A 24,521-nucleotide genomic window follows, 5' to 3' on the forward strand; every position below is an offset into this window, starting at 1 on the left:
AATACAAAAAGTGCTTAAAATAGGACCGGGCTTTGAAAGTGCTGTATATGTATGAAGTATCACTATTATCAAGCCATGATCCCAAACCACAGCAGTGTGAGCATCTCTGACAGAATCATTCTTTGGGTATGGACAGTGAGGCATGGCTATGTCTCATACTTCTTCCTTTTGTTGATACCAAATTATCAAACCTTTTAGAATCTCTAAAAGTAAGAAAGAGAGTTTTATTTAAGCCCAAGTTAGGACAGCTGCCCAGGAAACACACTCTTCGCAGGAAGAAAGTACTCTGGAGAATGACGAGTTTTTAGACAGTTATGTATACTTTTTTACATCTTGTAAAAGCTCAAAAGATTATAGATTAGCATAAAGGCAGGAATTATGAGTTTTATCACAAAAGAATGCAGGGAGTGGGAGCACTGATCAATATCTCAAGGACAAGATGGTTTTCCTCTAGGCTACTATCCACGAAGCAGATGTACCACGTGTGCACAGCGGGCTATAAATCAGGCTTTGGGTTTAAATAGAGTTTCCATACAGTCATGTTGACTGAGAAAGAAATCTAAAACATCTTCCCGTGTATATACCAGGCCTTTAGAGAGTTTTTCTCTCATCACTTTCTTGCCACAGGATGTCCTTGGTGTCCAGCAAGCTTTTGCTTAAACTTCAGGGAAAACATCAGAATCCGTTTTCATCTCTACTGCAGCACAGGGATGGATGTGAGTCGTCATCATAATGCCGGAAATCCCCCCACACGAGTTCCTCTGTGGCCCTCTTAGCATCTGCAGTGGCTGCGGAGGAAGAGATGCCGAGCTCCCCATCTGTCCCCCATCCGTCTCTCCCACAGCTGTCAGTATCCCGCCATCAGATCCTTCGGTGCTGCCAAGGACGCGGTGGGGGTAAAGAAATCAGTGCCCTGAGACCCACCACTGAAATTAGGCGCTGCTTGTGGGCACAACCCAAGTGACTTTCAAAGGTGCCGGTAATAGGCAATATCAAGGATATCAAGGGAGTGAGGTGGAGCGGTTGACGGAAGTGATACAGTGGCCACAAGGTGGCACAGAGTGACAAGCAACTCTGTTTAGCAGGAGGGCCCTGCCTCTTCCATCTTTAATGCCCTTGAAAGCTCTCTCTGCAAACAAACACTCCTGTCTTCCTCCACATTCTACAATTTGTGGTCTTTTTTTAATTTCCCTAGTCCCTCTTTCCTTTCCCGAAGTTTTTGGTTTTCACTGTTACAAAGGTAGATTCCTTTCCTCCCAGTTGTCCCTGACTGCTGGCCTCTACTTGGCAACCCCCTGCTTTGGAAAGCAAAAGTGGCTCCTCCCGCGAACTTGTGAGTCCCATGTTTGGTGGAAGCTGAGCAAGGCAGGTGGGGATCCACCGGCTTCAGCGCTCCACCAGTCAGGCTGGGGGCCGGCAGCGCCGCATGATGAAGGGCTGCTGTCACCCTCACAAATGTCCTGAGTGGCGTCACTCTGAGTTTTCCAGATTATATGATCTTCTACAGAGGATACAAATGGGGATGTTGAAATTGGGAGAGCACTACCCAACCACAAGGGTCCTTCTCTCCAAAGCCCTCCGTACTGCCCCCCCTCCATATATATAAAGTATATAGAGAAGAGGCAACCTGTACGGTGTCCCTGTGTCCCAACATGGCACCTCGGATTCCACCTTGGCTGTCCTCCCCACATCTGGGAGGATGAGGAGCCCCCCAGGAGGATCAGACATGTCGAATGGAGAGTTTTCTTCTCCTGTCTTCCTCAAAATGAAGGCTATTGTAAAAAGTTCTTAGTAGCTCCAGGAGCATGTCAGCCACCACACCTTTGCTGTCTGCCCCTCTTCAAAAATCAGTTCGTTTTAGGGCTTATCCTAAATGTAGATTAATTTAGAAAATGCAGCTCACTGGCATGTAACTAAAAATCCATAAATATGCCCTAAAGCAAAATCTAAGATCTCCCACTGTTTGTCCTGCATCAGACAGAAAATGTCCTCTCTCCTTCCAAGAGGGGAAGGAAGATTGGTTAGGTAAGAATAAAACTTTGAGAAGTGGGGGAGAGGAAAGGCATGTTTTATTTTCTCCTTGAGAAACAGCAGCAAACCCTAGGAGTAGATGCAGATGCCTCCATGTTTTGGGGGTGTTCCTGAGGCCCTGCACATTGAAGTGGGGCTCCAGTCACCCCCCCAGAAGAGAAAAGAAGAGTGAGCCATGCCCCTCACACCATCTGAGAAACCCCTTTCTCCAGGCTGGTGCTGCTTGAATGCACACCCTGGCCCAAAGGAAGGCGGCAGAGGCCCTCTGTGCGGAGCTATGGGGATTAAACAGGAGTCCAGACTAGAAACAGGACAGGAAAAGAGATTTTGTCCAAGATAACCACCAAAGCAGAGGTATAGGGAATAGGAAAGCAGAGTTCACGTTCAGAGACGTAAATATGTTAAACCGATTTAATTGTAAGGGAATAAAACTTCGTGTTATTCCTGTGATGGGATGTGACCCTTGAATGAGAGACTACAAGTAAGAGTGCTTTGTAAGAATCGGGTGGCAGACAGGTACAGAGTATCTGAATCCCACACGGTTGTCAGGACCAAGTGAGATGCCCGGTCTGTGGCTGTTTGGCAAATACCTACAGCATAATGCTTACTATAACTGGAATCCAAATGTCTCCTGGCTCGAAGGCCCTCACCTATATAATAAAAAGTTTCCATAGAGTATATCTGGGAAGAACTTTGGTCTCATCGCCTTGTCACCCAATTCCAGACCAACAATCTCTGTTGCTTCATGAACTGCCACAGCCTCGCCACCAACCACTTCTATGGGTCCAAACCACTTCCCCAAATCCCAGGATCCTGCCAACACGCTGGCCTCAGGGAGGCAGGACGATCTGTTTCTAACCTTCTTCTACTGTTTAGAGGCCTGAATAAAGACCCCTCCCTTAATTCCACACAGCATCTTTGAGATCAGGCCGAAATATTTAACAGAACTTGACTGACAGCGAGACTCTTACATGTGAAGCGTATGAATGGCAAACGAGTGCTTACGTCATATCCCCACCCTTCTTGAGAACCAGGGTTCTTGGTGACAAAGAAAGGCGACACAAATATAAGGAGCTAAGTTAAAATCCTGTGATGCTGAGTTTGAAATAGAGAAGTATGAGTATTAACTTGTGAGCTATCTTATCGAAAATATTCCCTTGCTCTGTCCACTGAAAAGGCCAAGAAATAATGGTCAACTCAGTATCAGTGAACACGTTTAGTGCCAATATTGCCTGAAATAAATTCATCATTAAAAGAAACCATGGCTGGGGCACCTGGGTGGCTCAGTTGGTTAAGTGTCCAACTTTTGATCTCAGCTTAGGTCTTGATCAGGGGTCGTCAGTTCAAGCCCCACGTTGGGCTCCACACTGGGTGTAGAGCCTACTTTAAAAGAAAAGAAAGAAAGAAATCATGGCTTCTTGAAGAAATGGCTGATTCCAGGTCTGAGGCAGGAAAGATAATAATGAATGCATAATACCTTGCAGAAAATGACAATTAGGGTTATATAAACGGGATTCAGGGGCATTCACTGGTGAAGAAGTAACAACCAGAGCATCAGTAAGAACCACACTTGCAATCAATTGCAATGCATCCACTATATTTAGATCCATGGGTTTAAATTACTTTTTAAAAACCCTATTTGATTAAAAAAAAAAAAACCTTTTTGATCACCTTTGGTAGATAAGAGAAGAACATATTATTGAGAAATGGTAAACAAAGAGAAAGAATCAGACATTTGTTCTGCCTTTCCTGTATGAATTGAATCATTAGGGAACCAAATAGTAGAAGGAAGTTTCTTTTAATAGACACATTCAAACTAATAAGTGAAGAAGGAGTGATTGGATTAGCGTATCATCATTTTGTGACTCCTGATGCAGTAACTGACATGGGCATTGAGCTATCAGTGGTTGCTAACCTCACACACACACACACACACACACACACGCATGCACACACCTGCATATGCAAACATACATGCACAGTGAGCTGTGTGGACCTGCAACACAGCAGACCACCTGTCTTGGGAAATAGCCAATCATACCCTTCCCACCCTGTCTACACTGGTGCAGATAAGGTGCCTGCAGATGTTAGTCTCCCCTGATAATCTTGCACGGTGCCCGGACCCTGAGTCTGTTCATTCAGTTCCTCCTTTCTGCAACACTGCCTCCCCTTATAAGGTCCCCCACCTGATACTTTGAAAAGTGTTTTTGGTAATTCTTGGCTGTATTTTTAAGTACATTTATGCTTATGGGTAACAGAGGTTTCAAATCCAAACATTCACAGGTGGAAGTCCTCTCCTTCCACTCCTGCTTCCAGCCACCAGTTCCTCCCAGAGGCAATAAATGTTACTGTCTTTTTGCTGAGTACCAACCACTCCCACATAGTGAAGCTGGCCTGGAAAGGAGGTTCCTGAAAACTGGTTTTGCAAGCCTTGGGCTTTTACCACCTGAGGGATGAGAAAGTCAGGAGAGAGGGCTGTTAGGGTGCTTCGAGTCTGCATTCTCAAAGCATCGTCCCAGAGCATTTAACACCTGTGCTGTCATTACTTATTTACGAGTCTTTCTCGCTTCCTGAACTGTGAGTCTCTTGGAGGCCGCGTGGGCCTCCCCTTCTTCTGATCCTTCCATAACCTCTGGGAATGGCTCAAAGTGGCCTATAGAGCAGGCCTGCCGGTCCCTAGAAAGGAGGTGTGCCCTGGGAGCTCCCCTTGGAAACCCCACCTGGTACCCCTCCCACTTCCAACCTAGGACCCCACACCCCATCCGCCCCTCTGAGGGGCTGCAGCTTAGTATAATCCATCAAGCATCTGCCCATGAGGCTGCTTTCTCACAGCCATCCACCTCCCTCCCTTCCACAGGTGTTCCCACACGATTGATGACAGTCCAGGGTCACCAGGGACACCCGGGGTGCTGCTTGTCACACCTCACACATCTGAGCATGATGCTGAGTGAGCCAAGCAGATGCCTTCTGAGATGAGATCACTCCCCAGGCGCTGAGCACCGGAAGGGCCTGATCATGTTCAAAATGGATCTTAAGGCCAAGCACAGAGCCTTGGGGACAAAGGTTAGGAAAATAGTGATGGCCCAGAACCTGACAAGTGGCAGCTGTGGAAAGAGGGTCACTGATAAAGTAAGGGCACCAGCAAAGAGGAGGAGAGAGAAGTAGGGGCAGTCAGGCCCCAGCGCCTGGAGCATTCTGCAGGGTGGGGGGAGGCACACAGGACTTGCACACAGGCCACAGTGGAATTTCCAGGAATATCCTGGGACCAGCAACGCTAAGCCCTGGGCATGGATGTCCTGCAGAGCCAAGATTCAGAAGAGTGACATGACAACGAGGGGCCTAAGGAGTCCCAGCAGAGGGGGCGGGAGCACACAGCACACAGGCCATCACGGAAGGAGGAGGAAGGATACTTAACTGTACAGGGTGGAGAGGGGGTGGGTACAGGGTGATGAAAATCAACTGTCATAGCATGCGTACCTTCAAGAAGCAATGTCTAAAACTGATATCTCAAGGAGCAGCACACACACATAATACACAGAGATAAGGAAGAAACCATCAGAAAAATCAAATATAGAAAGGGTCCAGAAGTGGTTGCTCCAGGAAAGGACAGAAGGATCAGCTGGCCCTGGGAATTGCTGCTTGCCTGTCCTACCTGATTGATTGAACAATTGTGCCTGAACGCCAGTAATGAAAACCCTAGAAATAAGACAGGGACGGCTCTCATGCATTTGACAGAGGTCGCCATTCAAAATAATAAAAATAAAGTATACTGTATTATTTAAAGGCCTTATTCTTCCCAGAAAACAGAGCCATTTCTTGAGGGTATGAGATAGCCAGAGTTTCACTACATCAGTTCCCATTTCTGTGAAGTAGGTCATGGCTCACCTCCCTCCCACAGCCATGGGAAACCAGATGCCTGCAGCTTGGTTGCACTGTTAACCATTTAAATAAAGAATAACTAATCAACTAGTCACTAGGTACACTACTATTTCAAATGAAATCAGACTTTGCCCTAAGATACTGGGCCTAATATATGTTATTTGCCTAACTTGCAGTTTTGTGTGTATACAGAGCACTTCTTCCTAATCAAGAATCTACGAGAACATTATACCTTTGTACCCCTGGGACCTACAGCCCACTATCCTCTGTGCCAATAGCCACACAGTAACATTTTTCCCACACAACCTTGCTCAGGTGCACTCCTAGTTTTGTGCCTATGTTTGGCTTTGACTTTTTGGTTAAGGAAAAAAAAAATGCCTTTGCTCAGTAAAACCCAGGCAGTGAGCAAAATTTAAAACTGTTTTAATACTGGGGGCAAAAAATAGACATCAGTGAAACAAAATAGAGAATTTCAAAATAGACCCAAATACATATGGCATTTTATTTTCTGGTAAAGGTGACATTCTAAACAAGGAGGAAAAACATGGACCCACTGACAAACTGTTAGCAAGGAAAAGCTAGATTCTTGCTGCAGTCCTTCCTTTTTGGTGCCTCAAAGATTTAAACCCAAATTACCAAAGATTTAACATGTATCAAGGAGTTGAACATAAAATAAACCATAAAATTTCAAAAAGAAAGCATGAGTGCAGGTAGGAACAAGGCCTTCCTAAGAAGGATATAAAAACCTAGAGGTCGGAAAGCAGACAACTGGTAATTTTAAATACACAATTTTTTTACGGAATGGAAGCAGCCTGAAAAAAGCCCAAAGACTGGTGTTAAATGAAAAAAGATCTTTACAACAATATATGGCAGCAAAGGGCTAATTTCCTTAAGTGATAAAAAGCCTATATTAGTTAATAAGAAAAAAATGACAATCCAGTATGGAAATGAGCTAAAGATCAGAACTGGCAGTTTTTTAAAGAAAAAAAAATTTCAGCCATTAAATCCAAATGAATACATGTTAAAACTTTCTAACAACCAGATAAGTGCAAATCAAAACAAAAATGAAATACCCATGACACTGACAAACACTTAATATTGGATGACAGCCAGTGTTGTTGAAAATGTGGGGAAATAGGCTCCTGTTTTCTACTGTGGGAACATAAACTGAAGAGCTCTTGGGGAGGAATATTTGACCGTAGCTATCAACATTTACAGTACCTTGACTTAGCATTTCACTAAGAAGGAGACATACTATAGGCATATTTACCAACGCTTGCCAGGATAGTCTATGAGGTTGGGTTCCTTACAGTGTTCGTAATAGCAAGAAAACAAACAAAATTAAGAGGGGAGAGAAGGAGAGAGAGACTAGATTGACCATCAGCAGGAAACTTGTAAAAATATTTAAATGCCTGGTGACACCAATTGTTGGCAAGATTGCTGAGCAATGGGAAATCTCCACTGCTTGGGGGTGTGGGGAGGAATGGCTGCTAATATTTAGAAACAGTCCAGCCCTACCTAGTGAAGTTGATGCACCCATGACCTAGAACTTCAAGTCCTAGAAAGATATCTTTAAGGACTGGTGCACATGAAAATCAAAATACATCTATAAGCATGTCCATAAAAGCATTTTTTGACAGTAGGCCCAAACTGGAAACACTCCAAATGTCCACCATCATTAGAACTGATTTTTCTAAAAGTGGGATTTAGTTATACAATGAAATACTACTACAGAGCAATGAAAATGAATATACTCAGCTACATGCCACCATGTGTAAACCTCGTAAATATAACATTGAGCAAAAGAAGAAAGAAACAACAAAATCCATAAAGTACGGTTCATCTGACTAAAGTTCATAAACAGAAAAATAAACCGTCTTATTTGGAAATGCACCCACAGATGGTAAAATTTTTTAAATGCAAGAAAATTGTTATCACAATGATCAAGATGAAGTGGCTTCTAGTTGGTAGGGGTAAAGCTGTAATTGAGTAGGAATCTACTGGGGACCTTTGGGTGGTAGCAGTGTTCTATTTCTTGACACGGGCAGTATCTAAAGTGTGTGTGTGTGTGTGTGTGTGTGTGCGCGCGCACACATGCATGTGCACATATTATGTACATTATAGAGCACAATGAAATAAGGACAAGAGAAATTCTAAAGGCATTACTAAAACCCCTATGATGAATACAATGCCATCATCAAAGAGACCAAAATAGCTCTTGAAGTGCTCAAGCAGAAAGTCTCTAAGATGCGCGAAGTGAAGGAAACAAGGTGCCAAAGTGCGCAGAGCCGAAAATCTTGTGTGTAAATAAAAACGAAAGATAGGAACAGAGACAGATGATAATGGGTATGTGCACACATATGTATATATATTTATACATAAATAGATGGGTGGTGAATAGATAATATGTACATATAGAGAGAGATACAAAAATAGATGACAGATCAATAAATATATGGATAACTGGTAGGTACATAAACACACTGATATATGATAGACGCATAAATAGAAAGATAGCTACCTCGACTACATAGATACCTAGAGAGATAAATGCATAGAGAAAGACCCATACATACATAGATGATAGAAAGATAGGACAGATGAATGAATACATAGATACACAGATTACGTAGAAAGATAGAAAGATACAAAAAAAATAGAAAGGTAATAAATATTGGATAAACTAACTCATAGATACACAGGTGCAATGTTAGATAGGCAGATAAATCCATAGATGATAGTTAAGATTCATGTGTATAGGTTTTGTTTTGTTTTGTTTTGGGAGGGAATTAGAAGAAAATTAACAGTGGTTCCCTCCACCCACTGTTACAATATACATCCATAAAATTATGAGGTGGCGGTACTTGTGAGTATATGCCATTTTGATATATTGTTTAATATGGTGTCATTTTCACATATATTTTCTTCTGCATGCATTTAAAAAACAAGAGAGTAATAGTGTAAACCGAACATTAAAATAATTATGTCTGGGGGTGCCTGCATGGCGCAGTTGGGTAGGCATCCTACTCTCGGTTTTGGATCAGGTTGTGATCTCAGGGTCATCAGATCAAGCCCTGTGTTGGGCTCAGGGTGGAGTCCGCTTCAGACTCTCCTCCCTCTCTCCCTGCTGTTCTCTCTGTCTCTCTCTCTAAAATAAATAAAATAAATCTTTAAAATAATAATGACAACGTCTGAATAACAGATTTGTGGACAATCTTATTTCATTGTGCCCCTCATTTCGCTTTTTCCAAACAGCAACAATAAATGTCTATTTTTGATTTAAAAATACATCTGTCTCAAACTAGAATGTAAATAAGACACAGACATTCTTGACTTAAAAAAAACAAAAGGACGAAGCCAGTCGTTACCCTCTTTTCATTCACAAACTTTTCACTTGAATCTTTAAACAGGGAGGGGTGTCTTCGGTCAAGGTCCTAGCTAGCTTTTTCCCTGAAAAGCTAAGTGCAGGGGCTGGCCTGGTCTTCCTCTTCCTGTGAGCCGGTGTCTTTTGCTCCAGGGCTAGGGAGCGTGATAGGGGAGAGTGTGTCAGAGGATGGACAGGCTCAGAGCTGGGGACGGCAGAGCCTGCCTTCAAGCAGAGCTAAGACTCCACTAACAGACCTGAAGCCAGCTCAAACAGCTGGGCAAACCACAGCGGCATTGCCCAGATATGCATTCATTGATTTACTCGACAAATATTTATTGGACACCTACCAAATGCTGAAATGGCCCCAGGTCCTGGGAACATAAAGACGAAGTGTCTTCCTGTAGGGCTATGATATTATCATGGATGAGAGAGATGAGAAGTGAATGCATGTAACAAAAGGTCAGGTACTGAGGGCCCTGAAGAGAAATAAAGCAAGCATAGGAGATACTAAGCAGAGATTTGCCTGTTTTAGATGCGCTGTTCAAGAAAGGCCTCCCTGAGATGATGACTTTTGCACAGAGACTCAAATGAAGAGAGGAAACAGTGATGCAAAGGTGCGGGCAGGGGGGAGATTCCAGGTGGTGGGGAGCATGCCAGGTGGCGGGGAGGGCATGCCAGGTGGTGGGGAAAGCAAGCGCAAAGGCCTGAGGTCTACGTGACTTGAGTAAAACAATGGAAGATGAAATTGGAGAGGCCAGCAGGGGCCAAATCAAGCAGGGTCTTTTTTGTGAGCTTTGGGTTGTATTCTCTATGGGCCATTGCAGAGACAGCCAAACTCATGTGACTAATAATGCTGAGAGCTGTCTAAGCTTGCCGGGCTTTCTGCTGAAGTACTTTGGGAGGTTTTTCGAAGACAATCACATACCACAGCTCCCCCAGGGCTGGAGATAGCTCCCCTGTGGCTCCCTTGGCATAAGTAAGTACTTCTGACCGCTTCCTTTACTCCATGGTTTCTGGCAGTGCCCTCCAGCCTCTTACCCTGAGCTCACTCTTCTCTGCTGGTGGCAGTCCCGCTTTGCTATCACAGTCCTTATCTGGTTCCGCAAGAATCCCTGACGCACCGTTTTATCAAACACAGCGGGAGCCCAGGCTGCCACCTGCTCAGCAACCTCACCTCCCCCTCTCTACCACGAGCACAACGAGCCAGCCTCAGCCTCCACATGCGAGCCAAAGAACGGTGCCGTGTGTCCACCAACTGCAAGAGACATCTCACCACTCCTCAGGTGGTCCCAAAGAAACCCCTCTTCTTGGGCCAGTGTTCCTCAACCTCGACACTGGTGACATTGGAGGCCCTGGATTTGGTGCTCCTTGTGGAGACGGTCCCATGCACAGCACGTTTAACAACAGCTCTCCCACAGAGCCCTGCAGCATCTCCCCAATCCTGACAGCTCCAAATGGCTGCAGACATTGCCAACGTCCCCTGCGGGGTATCCCCCTCCCTTTGAGAACTACCTTCAGCCAGAGGCTAAAGGTGAGGGAAAAGCATGCTTCCCTGTAGGAATGGGTGTGACTTCAAAGTCCAAGGCAAAAGCTCTTAGTCAATCTTGACTCCACCTTCGCCTTTCCAAATTGTTTTATAGCCTAATTGGTGAAGGCTTGAGACTTGGAAAACCAGTTCTCAGTACTCTTTTCCAAGTAGTGCAAAGGTGCTCTGCCAGCTCCCTGAGAAACAGGGATTGTTTGCAACCAGAGTCTTAGAACCTCGATCAAAACGGAGACAGAAACGGTCCCATTCTCGTGCACTGTCACCGAATCATTCGGTGAAAAGTAAAGGGGGCGAACCTATGCATCACACTCGTCACCGAATCATTCGGTGAAAAGTAAAGGGGGCGAACCTATGCATCACACTCGTATTCACTAGCACAGTCTCTGCATGGAGTATCTCTGGGAGGATTCACAGGAGGGCCTGAAAGATAATATTTGTTTTTCCCGAGGAAGGGAATGAGGTGACAGGGCAAGAGACAGAAGGCCTTTCACTCTGTAACTCTTGAATTCCAAACCATAATATTATCTATAATGTTACTTTTCGAAGGAAAAGAGAACCAAGAAGTCAAAACAACAGCAACTTTAGAACCGTATAAGGAGACGCAGAAGTGCACAGGCCAACATGCATGCAGAGAGCCCAAATTCTGGAAGGCGAGATGGCCCAGCTGTTCTGTGGTCCAAGCATGTCCTTGGGTAAAAAATGAAGGAAATGCCAGGGACTGGTGTTATTTTTTTTTTTAATATTTTATTTATTTATTCGACAGAGAGACAGCCAGCGAGAGAGGGAACACAAGCAGGGGGAGTGGGAGAGGAAGAAGCAGGCTCCTGGCGGAGGAGCCTGATGTGGGGCTCGATCCCAGAACGCCGGGATCACGCCCTGAACCCAAGGCAGACGCTTAACGACTGAGCCACCCAGGCGCCCCAAGGTGTTATTTTTATACAAATACTGCAAGTCCAGAGGATTTTTGCTCTAAAGGATGAATTTAAAAGCTTGGCTATTTCTACCAGAAGACCACAAAATCAATGTATTCATTCATTCTTTCTTTCAGGTATGGTTCCGAGTGCGGGAGGGATACAACTTCGACCAAACCAAAACCCCAGACCTCACCTATTCAAATGCAAGGAGAGATCGGAAAATGCAAAATAAGTAAGTAAACTGCACATGTGTTTGCGGGTAAGAAAAGCTCAATAGGAAAAGGAAATCACGGAGGGTATGTAAGGAGCTTCAGGTGGGGAGGTAGGCGCTGAGGTTTTGAAGAGGGTGGTCAGGACAGGAGGCTTCAATGAGAAGATGACTTTTGAACGAAGTCCTGAAGCTGTTGAGGGAGAGAGACCTTCAGACTTTCACAAGCGCCACATGCTTAGAAGGGCCCCATATTTGGGTTTACGCTCTGCTGTCCCAGTTTTGAAAACCTTCATGAATTTTGAGTAAGAAGCCCCACATTTCCATTTTGTACAGGGCCCTGCATATTATAGAGTTGGGCCTGCTTCCAGGTAATCAGGGGATTAACTTTCCAGACAAAGAGAATAACAAAGACCATACCTGGCGTTTCCAAGGAGCAGGGAAGCCAGAGGACTAGAGAGAAACAGGACAGGGATGGGGTCATGCATCACCTAACGCAAGACCCTCCTGAGTGCTGGGCTCTCCCTCCGGGTGAGACAGAGAGCAATCTGTGGGCTTTGAGCTGAGAGCGATGCAACACGTGTTTTAAGAGGATTTTTACTCTGGATTTTTACGGAGAATAGACCATCAATGGGCAAGAATGGAATTAAGAAGACCAATTAAGAGGCTATGGCACTAAACCAAGTGGGACCTGGCTTGGACCAGAGTGTTCTTAGGGCAAAGGTAGTGAGAGGTAGTCAGATTCTGGATGCATTTTGGAGGATTTGCCAGATTTTAAACAGTGTAAAACATTAAAAGAAGAGTCGATGATGACTCTCCTGTTGACCTGAACAACTGGAAGGCTGGAATTGCCATTTGGGAATGCAGAAGGCTCGGAGAGAAGCAACTTTTCCGGGAAGTATGAGCAAATCACTTAGAGATATTTTAAGTTTCAGATGACTATTCTGCCTCTAAGAAGAGAGGTCCAGGAGGTCATCTGTGTCAGGAGTTCGGGGGAGAATCCACACTGACTATGTATATGTAGGAATCAGTGGTTCACGTGGATGAGATTTACAGTCATGGGAGTAGATGAGCCCTCATGCAAGTACGTAGACAAAAAAGCAAGTCAAGGTGTGAGTTCTGAGGTGCTCCGTGCTGGAGGTATGAACACGGTGCAGAACCAGCAAAGGGAGTTCCTAAAGTATGCTTCACACAGAAAAATTACCATCCTAATAGACACCGGCGGAGAAGACTATCTTCTAATATGTTGAACAATAAGTGGCATACAGGCCGCAGATGTTTACAATTCTGACGTCAGTCCAGGCTTTGGTAAGTTCAGACAGCCCACCGGCAGATGATGTAACTTACCTGCGGAAGAGCAGTGGGTCCCAAGCCATGAACATGGCTGGTTACTGTTGTTGCTGTTGTTGTTGTTGTTAATAATTTTAAAACAAGAAAGAGAGAGACTCTGGACTTGTCGGATGACCAACAATCTCAGTTCCCCTGAGCCTGAGACAATTCCCAGGGCTCAGGATTTTGAGCATTAACACTGGAAAGCCCCAGGCAAACTGGGATGAGTTGGTCAACCCAACCTGGTGTCGATCTTCTATTCAAATCCAGTCCTGCCAGCTAATTACCTTGTGTTTTCTCACCTGTAAAACTCAAGGATTGTTAATAAGCTAAAATAAGAATATTGCATATCAGAATTCCTGACAGTTAGTAGGTAATCAATAATAGCTATTATTAATATTGGAAGAAAGACAACACTAGATTATAGCAAGCAAAATACTTAGGGTTCACAATTACGATCCTGAGTTACAAAGGAACACTAACGTATGTTCATTATATTCTGTTTAGCACCATAATCCATTAAGAGGTATAGGGGTCATGACTTGAAATAAGAAACCTAGCACAATATTCGGTTCTGTCATAAACAGTATTTACACCATCATAATCATATGAACACTAGACTTCCAACTTGTAGAATTGAACTATAGATAAATTATGGGGAAATTAACCATAGTTTCAAAACAAAGTATGAATGTTACTAATCTGGCTCTGGTCAAAGCAGATCGATAGCTGTCAAAAGTAGGGGAATGGATATGGGGTAAAGAGGGCAGAAGGCAATAGAAGTATCAAGATTTACAGTTCACAGTGGGAAATTAAATACTATCTCGTTTGTGGAATAAGAAAAGATTTGATTTTTTTTCACTGTTTAAGGAATTTTTATTAAGGCAAGTTTTTTAGAATCCAAATTATGTTTTCTTGCTCAGTTATCAATTTTATTTAAAACAGAAGTGATGGGGCGCCTGGGTGGCTCAGTCGTTAAGCGTCTGCCTTCAGCCCAGGGGGTGATCCCAGGGTCCTGGGATTGAGCCCCGCATCGGGCTCCCTGCTCAGTGGGAAGCCTGCTTCTCCCTCTCCCACTCCCCCTGCTTGTGTTCCCTCTCTCGCTGTGTTTCTCTCTGTCAAATAAATAAACAAAATCTTTTAAAAAAATAAAAAATAAAACAGAAGTGACATTCTGAGCTATTCCACAGTAAAGAATTACAAAATTAAAAAAGGAATGCTTTAAATTTTTGTACTTTGCTGAAAATTTTCTCAGGGTCTATAAACCATTAATTTGTTTTTATATTTTACTATTTTTGTGGGGGTTTTGTTGCTTGTTTTTAAGTCAATAAGTAATCTAGGACTGGCATCATAAGAAGTGGAGATTTAGGGGCACCTGGGTGGCTCAGTCGGGCATTCAGCTCAGGTCATGATCTCAGGGCGGTGAGATCAAGCCCGGTGTGAGGCTCCACGCTCGGCACAGGGTCTGCTTGTCCCTCTCCCTCTGCTCCTCCCCCAGCTCACTCTCACTCTCTAGCTCTAAAATAAATAAATAAAATCTTTAAAAAAAGGAAGTTGAGATTTAAATGTTTTGCTTAAAGATGCCCAATCATAGTAAAGGAATGAGACTGGGGCTAGAACCATTTTGGAGGGTGGGGAAGTCAGAGTTGATGGAGGTGAACTAACTCCTCTCCCATCATAGACCAGCAAGGCATAAAGTGGATACATTTTTAAAATTGTGTAAGGGGGGGCGCCTGGGTGGCTTAGTCGGTTAAACGTCTACTTTCAGCTCTGCTTTCGGCTCAGGTTGTGATCCCGGGGTCCTGGGATCGAGCCCCGCATCAGGCTCCCTGCTCAGCAAGGAGCCTGCTTCTCCTTCTCCTGCTCCCCCTGTTTGTGCTCTCTCTCCCTCTGTTAAATAAATAAATAAAATCTTTAAAAAAAAATGGTGTAAAGGTGTTGTTGAAAAACATAGAGACACCACCACGGGGGGGGGAGGGGGGAGAAATTATTAAAATCGTATCTGGGAACAGGACGAGTTGAGGCAGGAGACAGCCTTTGTACAGACAAAACATGAATCAGCATTTTCATGATCATCCTTTCTGGATCTCTCTCTCCCCTCCCCCCATTTGATTTTTACAATGTGCATTAATTCTGTTTATGAACGTTTAAAAATAAAAAGAAAACAAAGAATGTAAAAATGGTTGCCTGTTCAAAATAATTTTTTAAAGAATATTAAGTGTTTACAGGCCTTCAGCTTTTCAGAAAACTGAGCTCTTTGGAGAGACTGACTCATTCTTTGGATATGTAAAAAAGAAAAACAACAACAAAATTTTACTCCACCCAGTCCCTCCTTCATTCTGAAGCTGGGCCATTATCTACAGAGCCACTGAAAACTAGATTCTCACACTTTGACTGCACTTTAACTATTTAGATAAGGCTAGTCGGCTCCCCACTGCGTACCCCACAGTGTTCATCTGCTTGGCCGGCCATAACAGAGTATCACAGCGTAGAGGTCGTAAACACAACAGAAATGTATTTTCTTGTGAGGCTAAACCAAGATGTTGATGAGTCTACAGCCCCATCTGGAGCTCAGGGTCCTCTTCGAGTTCATCTAGGTTGTGGCAGAAATCAGTTGCTTTCTGTTGTAGGGCTGAGGTCCCTGTTTCCTTGTTGGCTGCCAGCGGGGTGTCACTCTGGGCTCCTGGAGCCCACCCTCAGGGTCCAGCCACGTGACCCATCATCAGCCATCTACCATGGGGAGATGGGGCCTTTGGGAGCCCCTCTCTAGTGAGGTTTAGATGACGTCATGAGTATTGGGATCTCATGATGGGATTAGTGTCCTTATAACAAGAGGAAGAAATTCTTCTCTCTCTCTCTCTCTCTCTCTCTCTCTCTCTCTCTCCATCTTTGTCTCTCTGTCTCTGTCTCTCAGTCTCTCTGCCATGGTAGGACACGGTGAACAGGTGGCCATCTGCAAGCCAGGAGGAGAGTCTTCACTAGAACCTGACCGGGCTGGGATTCTGATCTCAGCCTCCAGAACTGTGAGAAATAAGTATCTGTCGCTTAAGCCACTGAGTCTATGGTAGTTTGTTACAGTGGCCCAAGCTGACTGAGACAGGCCCTCAGTGCGGATTTATCTGCTATTTCCCCGTAACTACATGCAAATTATATATTCTTGGCAGCAATACCCCAAAAGTGATGCCATGTTCTTCTAACAGCAGCCAGTCAGGAAGTCCACGACGTCCATTCGTCCCAATACTGGTGGTGGTCTAACATTTATAAGATAGTGTCTGTCAGCATTCTCTATGGTAAAATCAACTGAGAAGTATTTAGCACGAATTCATAAACAATTAACACATAGTCTGAGTGAGACCCCTATGAAATGATGTAAATCTTCTGTTCCTCATCAAACATTCACCCGCGGTTGTGGCATCCATTAATGAAACTTACCTGAATCCATTATTACTATAATGACTGCAAGGTGCTTCCCATTCTCTCCTTCCCTCTACACACCCTAGTTAGCATCACACTGTGCAGTAGAGTCTTCTCTTCTCCCCCATTTATTTATTTATTCATGGATTTATTTATAGCAGTATGGACTCACGGGTTTCTACTTCATTGAGTGGATTGTATTTGTTACTATTATTATTTGTCTGACGCTCGAATTTTTCCAGATTTAGCTGGTGTAAGCTCCCTTAGGCTGATTATTACATCCTCATGACATACCCCTTATTATTCTTTGAACAATTTTTACTTTCTGGCACAAAAATATCTTTGAAGCTCACATTGCCCTTGTTTTTTCCGTATCTGGAATCAGCCATTTATCCAAAGATCCCCAGTTCCCTTTAGGGGGAACCAGGATTTAGAACCCAAGATCTGGGCACTGGTTATGCCCACTGCTACTGGGCTATTGTTGTTCTAGACTCTCACCGGAGACAGAGCTAAAAATATGTGAACACACGCACACACTGCCTACAATCTGTGTCCATGTCAGTCTCTGTGCACATATTGAAAACCACGAGTTCACAAACATTTCCAACTCCACACCAACACCACAGGGCGAGAAACCTGGACTCCATTATTCTCAATATGTTTACTTTTTCAGCCACTTCCCCAGTGGTAATCCATCTCCTGACCACTCACACAGTCTCCTTTTGGCCGTGGCCCTGGCAGCCCCAGCTGTGCTGGCTGAGCCACTGGCCCTGGTCCCACCAAACACGCCAACCACAAAAGGTCAAGTCCTCAGCCCTAGCCGTCCTGGCCACACTAGCTAATTCCTCGGCCCTGGCACCACCAGTCTTGCCGGCTGATTCCACATCCCCAATTCTACAGACCATGCTGAGGACACCAATGAAAAAGATAACTTTTCAGAAAACCCAGATAGTGCTGCCATGATTAAAACTGTTTACTACTGGATAAGAAAAAGACCTCAGTGGCACAAAGGAGAAAATCCAGAAATACACCTAAATATGCACCCATTTTAGTTCATGATAAAGGTGTCGTTTCTGATTAGGGGATTTATAGGTAATCTAGTCAGTGGGGTAAATAAAATAGTGTAGAGGAAAATGAAGAATTGTTAGAAAAAATAAGGCTGGGTTTATAGTTTATACCAACATAATTACAGGTGTATCAAAGATTTTGAATAAAATACATCCAAATAGGGACCCTTGGGTGGCTCCATCAGTTAACGATCTCTTGATTTCAGCTCAGGTCAAGCATGATCTTCAGGTCATGAGATCAAGGCCCATGTCAGGCTCCTCTCTCAGCACAGAGTCTGCCTAAGATTCTCTCTCCCTCCTTCTGCCTGCCCCCCTCACATACACACTTGCTCTCTCTCTAAAAAAAAATTAAAATAAAATTTAAAAATATACCCATATAATTTGTGAATAAAGCATGAATAATTTACATTAGATCCTGGAGTAGAAAAGGCTTTTCCAAGAAGGACACCAAACCAAGAAGCTATAATGGCAGAAGTTTGATAAATTTAACCACACAAAAGTATGAATTTATGAAATTTTGCTTTGATCAATCAATACAGTCTAAAAATCATTGACAAACTGGGAAAAAGATATTTGTCACACAGGAAAGCAAACTGCTGATATCCTCAATTTACATAAAGCTTTTAGAAGTAGACAAAATAAATTCAAATAAAGAGGTAGATGGATAATAATTCTCAGGTGTATACAAAGGTAAAGAAATGAGAGCCAAGGGGCGCCTGGGTGGCACAGTGGTTAAGTGTCTGCCTTCGGCTCAGGGCGTGATCCCAGCGTTATGGGATCGAGCCCCACATCAGGCTCCTCTGCTATGAGCCTGCTTCTTCCTCTCCCACTCCCCCTGCTTGTGCTCCCTCTCTTGCTGGCTGTCTCTATCTCTGTCGAATAAATAAATAAAATCTTTTAAAAAAAAAAGTCTCCTTAAAAAAAAAAGAAAAGAAAAGAAATGAGAGCCAAGACGAGGGGATGCCATGTTGCTCCCATGAGACTGAAAGGCAGGGTGGCAGCTTGGAACCACAGAGGCTGTGACCACCCCAGGTTTCCTCGGGAGCTGTCTGACACCACAGCCCCACCTTTGTCTGGTTGAGTGTGAGACATGCTCATTCTTATATACTGTCGTGACTAAAAGTGTAAATTCATGAACTTTTTCTGGAAGAAAAGTTGATAATTAATTTCAATATTTCAAATGTACAAACCTGGGCACCTGGGTGGCTCAGTCGGTGAAGCATCTGCCTTCGGCCCAGGTCATGATCCCAGAGTCCCGGGATGGAGCCCCGTATCGGGTTCCCTGCTCAGTGGGGAGTCTGCTTCTCGCTCTGCCTTTCTGTCTCTCATCAATAAATAAATAAAAATCTTAAAAAAAAGAAAAGAAAATGAGTTAGCTCTTGTTTGGATTCATCTCTTATAATTCAGGTCTGCAACCCCTTATCCATAAATCTGAAACCCAAAAAGCTCTGGGAAATGGAAGTTTTTCTGTAGCTCATTCCTGTAACTCTGAGATGGTGAAACTTGACCTAAATTGATGTGAGCTATTTATGTATCCTTCTTAGTGTGAAAATAATCATACATCTCACTGCAGAAACAGGAATGTGTTTGATTTTGGGGTGCTGCTGGGGCATTTTGTACTATACAGTAGATGCCCTCTTAACTTTCTAAGTTTAGAAAAATCCTGAATCCTCAAAAGCATCTAGCTCCAAAGTGTTTGGACCTGTACCTTGCTAAAAGCAGCAAGCAGCTGCCAACTCACCCTAAAATTCTGGTTCTTTCCAACTTCTTCTCCCATAATTATAGGTTCACAAGGAATCTATATTTGCCTTCCTGGTTCTCTCAGGCAGTGTTTCACCAACTATATTTCCCCCACATGGCAGGGATCTGCCTTACTACATGTTACCCAACTGCTAAATCAATGCTACATAGTCTGGATTTTTATTATGGCAGCCCTCCATTCCTGGTTCTAAATTTTTTTTTAAGAGGGAGAGCACGTGAGCAGGGTGGGGGGGGGCAGGTGGAGGGCACAGGGGGAGAAAGAGAATCTTAAGCAGGCTCCACACTCAGCATGGAGCTGTCATGGGGCTTGATCTCAGGACACTGAAATCATGACCTGAGCCAAAACCAAGAGTCGGATGCTTAACCAGCTGAGCCACTCAGGCACCCCTCCTGGTTCTAGTTTCTATGTATTTAGAATAGTCTAAACTGCTATAATAAATAGAACACCAAATGGAATGGCTCACGCAAAGTAAACCCTTACTTCTCGCTCATGTGACATTCTGCAGAAGCTAGTCCAGGTTGGCAAGCAGCTCTCTTCCATGTAGTCATGCAGGGACCCAGGCCGACAATAGCTCTGCTGCCCAAGGTTATCCTAGTCATCACCACTCCAGTTTGAGAGCAGAGGGAAAGGCAAGTGCAGGCAGTAATACAGGTCAGTTCTGGAAAGAACACACCTCACTTTTGTTTACATTCCTTTAGGGAAAACTCACTCACATAGCCACAATTATACAAGAATTTAAGAAATGTAGTGTAGCTGAACAGTCCTGGTGAGCTACCATTGATGAACAGCCAAACATTTCTGACCATGTTCATTAAAGCCAGGAATGAGTCTGGCTAGGGGCGCCTGGGTGGCTCAGTCGTTAAGCGTCTGCCTTCGGCTCAGGGCGTGACCCCGGGGTTCTGGGATCAAGCCCCACATCAGGCTCCTCCACTGGGAGCCTGCTTCTTCCTCTCCCACTCCCCTGCTTGTGTTCCCTCTCTCGCTGGCTGTCTCTCTCTCTGTTAAATAAATAAATAAAATCTTAAAAAAAAAAAAAGGAATGAGTCTGGCTAGATTGTTGTTTGGGATTTTTAGGGCTATGGAAAGGAAGGGGCCAGTGGTCATCTGCCAAGGGCAGGGGATGGTATTAAGGACAATCTGGAAGAGAGCGAAATGAGAGCAGTCGTGGTGCATGAGGAACATGAACAAAGGTGGAAGAGAAAGCTGTCAGATCTATTGTCAGCTCTTCCTCCTTTGTTGAAACCCCCAAATGTTGAAAAGCCCAATAGTAGAGACCTCTGTCCTAAACTTCATTCTATTCTCTTTACATGTGATTTTTAAATACCATCCGTATGTCTTTGATTTCCAAAAGTATATCTCAAGATCAAACCTGAGAGCCGGGCTCTTACAGGAACTCTTTATCTTCCAGATAGCTAAAGGACATTCCAGAATAAGGTGCAGTTGGAGAGACTGGCTGGTTGTTGCCCAAATCCTCTTCACCTCAAGCACCCAGCTAAGCATTTCCCAGCTTCCCACGCAACTAGATGAAGCCATAGAGCCTGGCAGATCAAAAGGTAGAAAGGGCTTACATTCATGAATAAATGTATATTATCCACTGAATACCCACATTGAACTCTTTTGTGAACAAGAAAAGAAAAATCGACTGCGTTCAGCCATTCCTATTTTAAAGTTATTTGTCCAGCAGCAGCTAGCCTACGCAGATTACAGATGTCCAAAACTGAACTTGATCCTTCTACCCAAATTCCTTCCCCCACGGATCTCCTCTACCTTGATAATTCATGCCTTTCACCATTCTGTTGCTGAGAACAGGAGCCTTGATTTCTTTCTTTTCCTTACCCACACATTCAGTCCACAAGCAAGGGCTTTTGGTTCTCTGTATTATTCCAGTTTTGCTAAAATAACAAACGAACCCAAACTCGCAGTCACAATAAATATTTATGCCCCACACACAAGCCTGGAGGCTGGCTGTGACTGAGCTAGGAGGGTTTGCTAACCTTGGTTGAATTCAGCCCAGTTTAGCTCGATTGCAAAGCAGGTTTGGATCTGCCAAGCCATGTGTCTCATTCTGGGACTCAGAGTAAAGAACTAATGGTTTCCTGAAACATTCTCTTTTTTCATGGTGGGAAAGGCAGAACCACAAAAGAGATGACAGAAATTTCCCACGCCTCATTGAAATCTCAGTCAAGATTTGTGATTATCTTGTTTTTATTGATAGTTTCCCCCCCATTAAAATGTAAGCTCTATTAGTGTCTGGCCTCTAGGAGGCACTTCTATGTTTATTAAATTAATGTTAAGTGAGAGCATTCTGGGAAAGTGGTTTGAGGCTAGACTGCTAAGGATCTTGAAATGCCATGTTTGAGAGTCTGGACTTCATCTTAGCCATCAAAGAGGTCTGCTTTAGAAAGGTAACGATGATGGTAGTTGGGCGATGAATTTTAAAAGAGAAACCAGTTCAAAGGTTACTGTAATAGTCCAGATCAGAGGATACTTAAGGTCTAAACTAAGGTAGAGGGACTAGTAAGGAGACTGTTTTGAGAGGCTATCAACAACAATCAGCAATAATAAAATTTATTGAGTGCCTACAGTGGGCCCTGACTCTGCTGCTATCTTCCTAACAGGCAAGCAAAGTAGGTGTCAGTGTACCAAATCTGCATATACAAGGGCAAAACAAGTTTCAGAGAACTTATATAATTTCCCCCAGAATCACACAGCTAAATAAATGGCTATTCTGGGATTCTATCTGATTCCCAAGCCCAAGGAGTGAAGCCACATTTCTAGCTAAGGTAATTACTTAGATGACGTCCTTTACTTAAAGGCATAAAGGTCTGATGGGAAAGATAATGCATGTGGCTTTGGACGCCCTGTGAGAAGCCTGTAACAAGGTAAATGGTTCTTCATGACACAGAAACGGACTCTGGCTGACTTGCTGAAAAGGATTTTTCTCGGAAGAATGGAAGGGCTCAGAGAGTCATGGGCTGGAGAAACAGGCTTCACAAAAAAGTCAGGAACCCAGAGTTCCGGAGGGCTAGGCAACAGGAACTAATCATTCACACATTCTTCTGACACTCCTCTTCCCTCCCTTTCTGTTCTGTTTTGCTACAGTCCACACTCCTGTTCGTAATCTTTGTTCCACTGGTTTTCTGTTTTCAGTAAAGTCTGGTTAAGCCAGCTCCACCTCCTTATTCCCCCACCAAGGCCTCACCTGTAATGAGATTTTTAAAAGGTCCTGCCCAAGTGGTGAAGTGCTTGTATGTTGTCCGAGATAACTGGGGGAGGGGCCTGAATTAATGCTTCCGGTTCTTCAGTCATTCCTTTTGCCACCTCAGGCTAACCCCTTCCTAGAAAATATTAAGATCTTACTGGGTTCCGGGGGCTACGGAAAAATACCATAAGCTAGAAACTTTTCTTTTTCTTTTTTTTTTATTTAAGATTTTGTTTATTTATTTGACAGAGAGAGAGACAGCCAGCAAGAGAGGGAACACAAGCAGGGGGAGTGGGAGAGGAAGAAGCAGGCTCATAGCAGAGGAGCCTGATGTGGGGCTCGATCCCATAACGCCGTGATCACGCCCTGAGCGGAAGGCAGGCGCTTAACCGCTGTGCCACCCAGGCGCCCCGAAACTTTTATTTTTCTAAGTTCTGGAAGCTGAGAAGGTCAAGATCAAGGTGCCAACAGATTCAGTGTCTGATGAGAGCCTGCTTCCTGGTTCACAGACTGCAGTCTTTTTGCTGTGTCCTCATACACAGAAAGGCTAAGGGAGCTCTCTAGGGTCTTTCATAAAGGTACTAATCCCATTCATGAGGACCCCACCCTCATGGCCTAATCACCTCCCAAAGGCCCCACCCACTTCCAAATACCCTCACATTAGGGACTACGTTTCAACATAGGAATTGGAGGACACACACACTCAGTCTACAGCAGCAAGGGGGACATTCTCCCCTCACTAATGCAGAACTGCTTTCCTGCTTTCTTCCTTCCAATGTTCAGTCAAAACAAGCCCTTTACTCTCAACATGCCAGAAACTTTTTAAAACATAAGCCCTTCTTGTGCCGAAGAAGTTGAAAGCCTAGGACTGCAAATTGCTGAAACAGCAATAAAGATTTTATGAGTCGTCAAAGCACTTCTAGCTGTACGGATAAGTCAACACAATGAAAAGGAAAAATATCCAGCCTAAAGCCTTCTGACACCGAGATTCCAACCTTTCCACACCTTGACTTGGAAACACTTGGTTCCCAAGCACCCTCTTTCATGGAAGAGATCCTAGGGGAGACCCAGAGGTGGCGACCGTTGGTAGTATGCGGGGTATCCAGAAGAAAGGGGCGAGGGACGCACTTAGAACACGCTGAAACTGGAGACCTTCGGGCCTTGTGGGGTTGGCTCTTCCGGCCGAGTTTACAGCAGGTAGAAGCAAGTTCTACCCCTTCAGACCGACCCCACCTGCAGGCCTGTCACGACCTCACCGCCTCGACCCCGCTCCAGGGCTGGCCTCGAGGGCGTACCTGGGGATGTGTACACTCTCAAATGTCTGCGGTGCGGTCTTGCTCCCACAGAAACAACCGCGAGGCGGGCCCCAGCGGCCGGCCGGCGGGAGCCGCGGGCGAGGCTGGGTGCGGGCAAGGGTGGGTGCGGCCGCCTCGCGGGCTGGGGTCCCTTCCCGCTCTCGCCAAAGCTGACTACAATAGTACTTATTAGCTAGGGGAACGTACAGGCCCCAACATCCCTAAATCCTCTCACTTGGCGAGTGCAGCAACCTGCAACACTATGGGCCTACCGCGCCCCAGACGCGCAGAGAAAATAAACCCAACCCAACCCACGCGATCCCCCGACGCGGGGGCGCTACCACTTCCGCGTACTCCCCGCGCAAGCCGCGCACGCGCCTAGGAGCAAGCTACGGTGGCCCTCCTAAGGACAAATTATTGACGCGCTACTGTTCTGCAAACCCAATCCGAAAAGTATGAATTGACTGGGATAATTTAGGAAGACGGCCACAGAGGTATTTACGGAAG

At 44.6% G+C, this 24,521-nt stretch overlaps 1 long non-coding RNA gene across 2 annotated transcripts; it reads right to left on the reverse strand.

Annotated features, from left to right (window-relative positions):
• LOC148110626 (uncharacterized) lies at nt 1-24,341 on the reverse strand. 2 transcript variants are annotated; one of them, XR_015721811.1, is made up of 4 exons: nt 24,015-24,341; nt 19,998-20,175; nt 18,946-19,102; nt 1-788 (listed from the first exon to the last, which is right to left on the reverse strand). It is a non-coding gene; the product is annotated as an uncharacterized LOC148110626 (long non-coding RNA). The 2 variants fall into 2 exon arrangements; XR_015721809.1 differs by lacking the exon at nt 1-788 and adding an exon at nt 11,687-16,525.
• Between the last annotated feature and the right edge of the window lie 180 nt (nt 24,342-24,521).

This window comes from Ursus americanus, chromosome 2 (genome assembly GCF_024610735.1).
Source record: "Ursus americanus isolate L20-20 chromosome 2, mUrsAme1.1.p, whole genome shotgun sequence".
In the NCBI taxonomy this organism is placed as follows: Eukaryota; Metazoa; Chordata; class Mammalia; order Carnivora; family Ursidae; genus Ursus; species Ursus americanus.